General features: G+C 33.1%; 1 protein-coding gene across 1 annotated transcript in view; it reads right to left on the bottom strand.

The window, feature by feature from the left end:
* The window catches only part of LOC113806994 (venom phosphodiesterase), an 18295-nt gene extending 15090 nt beyond the window's left edge, over positions 1–3205 (bottom strand). The window contains exon 1 of the mRNA XM_070127774.1: positions 2998–3205. The gene's annotated coding sequence lies outside the window, so the exon portion shown is untranslated. The remainder of the gene's footprint in view (positions 1–2997) is intronic.
* Between the last annotated feature and the right edge of the window lie 1795 nt (positions 3206–5000).

The following is a 5000-nucleotide window of genomic DNA, read 5'->3' as shown; positions in this document are numbered from 1 at the left end:
GAATGAAGTCAATTTTAAGAAAAATCTAAGAACGGTCAATTTTAAGAATGAAGTCAATTTTAAGAACAGTCAAGAACAGTCAATTTTAAGAATGTCAATTTTAAGAAAATTTAAGAACGGTCAATTTTAAGAATGTCAATTTTAAGAAAAAATTAAGAACGAAGTCAATTTTAAGAATGAAGTCAATTTTAAGAACAGTCAAGAACGGTCAATTTTAAGAATGTCAATTTTAAGAAAATTTAAGAACGGTCAATTTTAAGGATGTCAATTTTAAGGTCAAGAACGGTCAATTTTAAGAATGTCAATTTTAAGAAAATTTAAGAACGGTCAATTTTAAGGATGTCAATTTTAAGAAGAATTAAAGACCGGTCAATTTTAAGAATGAAGTCAATTTTAAGAACAGTCAAGAACGGTCAATTTTAAGAATGTCAATTTTAAGAAAATTTAAGAACGGTCAATTTTAAGGATGTCAATTTTAAGAAAAATTTAAGAACGGTCAATTTTAAGAATGAAGTCAATTTTAAGAACAGCCAAGAACGGTCAATTTTAAGAATGTCAATTTTAAGAAAATTTAAGAACGGTCAATTTTAAGGATGTCAATTTTAAGGTCAAGAACGGTCAATTTTAAGAATGTCAATTTTAAGAAAATTTAAGAACGGTCAATTTTAAGGATGTCAATTTTAAGAAGAATTAAAGACCGGTCAATTTTAAGAATGAAGTCAATTTTAAGAACAGTCAAGAACGGTCAATTTTAAGAATGTCAATTTTAAGAAAATTTAAGAACGGTCAATTTTAAGGATGTCAATTTTAAGGTCAAGAACGGTCAATTTTAAGAATGTCAATTTTAAGAAAATTTAAGAACGGTCAATTTTAAGGATGTCAATTTTAAGAAAAATTTAAGAACGGTCAATTTTAAGAAAATTTAAGAACGGTCAATTTTAAGAATGAAGTCAATTTCAAGAACAGCCAAGAACGGTCAATTTTAAGAATGTCAATTTTAAGAAAATTTAAGAACGGTCAATTTTAAGAATGAAGTCAATTTTAAGAACAGTCAAGAACGGTCAATTTTAAGAATGTCAATTTTAAGAAATTTTAAGGATGTCAATTTTAAGAAAAATTTAAGAACGGTCAATTTTAAGAATGAAGTCAATTTTAAGAACAGCCAAGAACGGTCAATTTTAAGAATGTCAATTTTAAGAAAATTTAAGAACGGTCAATTTTAAGGATGTCAATTTTAAGAAAAATTTAAGAACGAAGTCAATTTTAAGAATGAAGTCAATTTTAAGAACAGCCAAGAACGGTCAATTTTAAGAATGTCAATTTTAAGAAAATTTAAGAACGGTCAATTTTAAGGATGTCAATTTTAAGAAAAAATTAGGAACGAAGTCAATTTTAAGAATGAAAATTTTAAGAACAGTCAAGAACGGTCAATTTTAAGAATGTCAATTTTAAGAAAATTTAAGAACGGTCAATTTTAAGAATGATGTCAATTTTAAGAACAGTCAAGAACGGTCAATTTTAAGAATGTCAATTTTAAGAAAATTTAAGAACGGTCAATTTTAAGAATGAAGTCAATTTTAAGAACAGTCAAGAACGGTCAATTTTAAGAAATTTTAAGGATGTCAATTTTAAGAAAAATTTAAGAACGGTCAATTTTAAGAATGAAGTCAATTTTAAGAACAGCCAAGAACAGTCAATTTTAAGAATGTCAATTTTAAGAAAATTTAAGAACGGTCAATTTTAAGAAAATTTAAGAACGGTCAATTTTAAGAATGATGTCAATTTTAAGAACAGTCAAGAACGGTCAATTTTAAGAATGTCAATTTTAAGAAAATTTAAGAACGGTCAATTTTAAGAATGAAGTCAATTTTAAGAACAGTCAAGAACGGTCAATTTTAAGAAAATTTAAGAACGGTCAGTTTTAAGAATGAAGTCAATTTGAAGAACAGTCAAGAACGGTCAATTCTAAGAATGTCAATTTTAAGAAAATTTAAGAACGGTCAATTTTAAGAATGAACTATCACCCAATCCAAAAAAACCAGAGGCCTATGCTATGTATATATATATATATATATATATATATATATATATATATATATATATATATATATATATATATATCTAGCCACAGCCACATGGCAAGCCGCTTCCCTGCAGTCATAGAGAGAGGTCAGACGCTACTCAGATGCCACAGACTATGAGTCACTGTGGAAGAACCTGTCATTATCATAGAACCAGACTAGGCTACCACTGTGCATGGCAGATTATTGACACCAGTGACCATGCTAACAGATGCTGCTGCACTGTGGCGAGCCGGATGCCACCCTATTTCACTATCTATAGAGGTGTGAGCAAACGGGATTTTCGAGACCGGTACACTCACCACAGCCCCTTTGCTGGTGGAAATACCATGCCTCTTGCTTACATCTTGGAGGCTGGAGCGCCTGCTGGCAATCCGGCCACCATGGAGAGCATTCAGTGGTGATCAGTTGATACAGCTGTAAATAGCTGAACCAGGCCGGACCACCTGTACGGAAGTGCCAGACGAAGCTAGCCTTATAAATAGGGAACAATGACTACCTTGTCCACTATGAGGGAGTAGATGAATAAACAAAAGCTTGCCTTCGCAAATCTCACCGAATCCCACTCGCTCTTTCTTCCTCCCGATTTGAAAGCTGTCTAAGGAAAGAGAGAGAGAGACGGGTAGCATATGAAATGAGAGTGATAATCATATTGAAATCTGATCGAAACAAGTACTTCCCGAATCTTCAGCTGATGCGAAGGAAATGTGGCAATTCCCTTTTTATTTGTATATTTTGTGGCATGATACATAACTATAGATGTAAATAAAATGTGATGTAAATAAAATGTTATGCCTGTAGTTGTTAATAAAGGGGCTCTGGCAGGAAAAGCCACTTGGAAATCGTTACAAGTCATATAATTCTATAAATGGTTAATACCACCAAAATCTTCTACCGTAGATTCTGCAGTTCTTACTTCATCCACCTCCGGCTGTGGGCGCTGATAGCAGGCTTTCTGTGATCAGCCCGATCCCTCTTTCACATTTGGAGAAAAACAAAAGCCAAGACTGATCTCACGAGGAAATGAAATAACAAGAGAAAAACACAACAGGAAGAGCGTGAAGTCGGAGCCACGAGTCAAGCGCACTGCTAAGCGTGGAGGCCATGTGAGCTCACGCAGAAGTGCCACCTCGAGTCCTTGCCTAAGAAGCTGCCTGCGCCTCCCGGCACGCGGACGCGTCTTCGGGGGCGGGGCTTAGGGCGAGCGACAGCAGGATGAGCAGTCTATTTCGATCACTTCAGCAATGATACAAACAATCCATTGATATATGTATACACACACACACACACACACACACACACACACACACACACACACACACATATATATATATATATATATATATATATATATATATATATATATATATATATATATATATATACATATATATATATATATATATATATATATATATATATATATATATGTGTGTGTGTGTGTGTGTGTATGTATGTGCATGTATATATATATATATATATATATATATATATATATATATATATATATATATATATATATATATATATATATATATATATATATATATATATATACATATATATATACATATATATATCTATCTATCTATCTATATATATACATATCTATATCTATCTATCTATATATGTATATATATATATATATATATATATATATATATATATATATATGTGTGTGTATATATATATATATACATATATAGATAGATATAGATATGTATATATATATACATATCTATATCTATCTATCTATATATGTATATACACATATATATATATATATATATACATATACATATCTATATATATCTATCTATATATGTATATATATATATATATATATATATATATATATATATATATATATACATATATATGCCATGCGCTAGATAGACATACAGGCAAAAAGACAGAAAGAGACACTACGGTTGCATGGCGCGTGTCTGCGTCTTGACCTGACCCAGCAACCGAACACCCAGCTACAAAGGCCACTTAATCAACGGCGCGATTGCCCTTGATAGCTTACCGTGTGGGAGAATCTCGTGGGAATTCGGGAGTCGGCACAGTCAACATCAGCTGCAACGCGTGATAAAGAAGCAGCTGCGGTTAGTACGTCCAACGCTTCTGCCAGATCGTGACTGGCAGAAGCGTTGGACGTACTAATCAGTAACTAATAATAACGTACTAAGGGACAGAGAGAGAGAGAGAGAGGATTGGAGGGAAAGAGAGAGAGAAGATTGGAGGGACAGAGAGAGAGAGAGAGAGTGAGAGAGGATTGGAGGGACAGAGAGAGAGAGAGAGAGAGAGAGAGAGAGAGAGAGAGAGAGAGAGAGAGAGAGAGAGAGAGAGAGAGAGACTCCAATTCACAAACACAAAACCTTTTATTTCATTAGTTACAACGTACGATCGCTCGCCTCTCTTAAGTCAGTTTTAGGAGATTTTTCATTGTTGTGATAGTGGTAGCTTCTCGAAGAAGTAATCCGACATCCAACAATTCGTTCTCGAAGAATGTCACACATGGTAACGATTACAGGAAGTGTATTATAGAGATAATCCCTCATAAATCTGGTTGTGTTTAATATGATTCTTATGAACCAGCGTTGATAACAACTAGAATTGCACGTCACCGTAACGAGAGGCCTTGAACCTACCTGTGAATCCCGAAGGTGCTTCTCGTGGTCACAGCCAAAACAAGACGAAAAAAAAGAAAGAAAAAATCTCATCAGGATTTCCCACCAAATCAAAATCCTGAATGTGAGAAGGTTTCAGTGACTGTTACAAACGCAACTTCGGATTTCATGATCACTGATAATAACAGTACTAACAAGAACAACATTTACAAAGATGATAGAATAATAATAATGGAAATAAAAGAATAACTAGCGCTCTCCTCTACTCCTCCTCTACTGCTGGTTC

Source organism: Penaeus vannamei, chromosome 12, assembly GCF_042767895.1.
Source record: "Penaeus vannamei isolate JL-2024 chromosome 12, ASM4276789v1, whole genome shotgun sequence".
NCBI classification, from domain to species: Eukaryota; Metazoa; Arthropoda; class Malacostraca; order Decapoda; family Penaeidae; genus Penaeus; species Penaeus vannamei.
The sequence above is the reverse complement of the archived record's forward strand: the minus strand, read 5'-3'. Positions and strand labels throughout refer to the sequence as shown.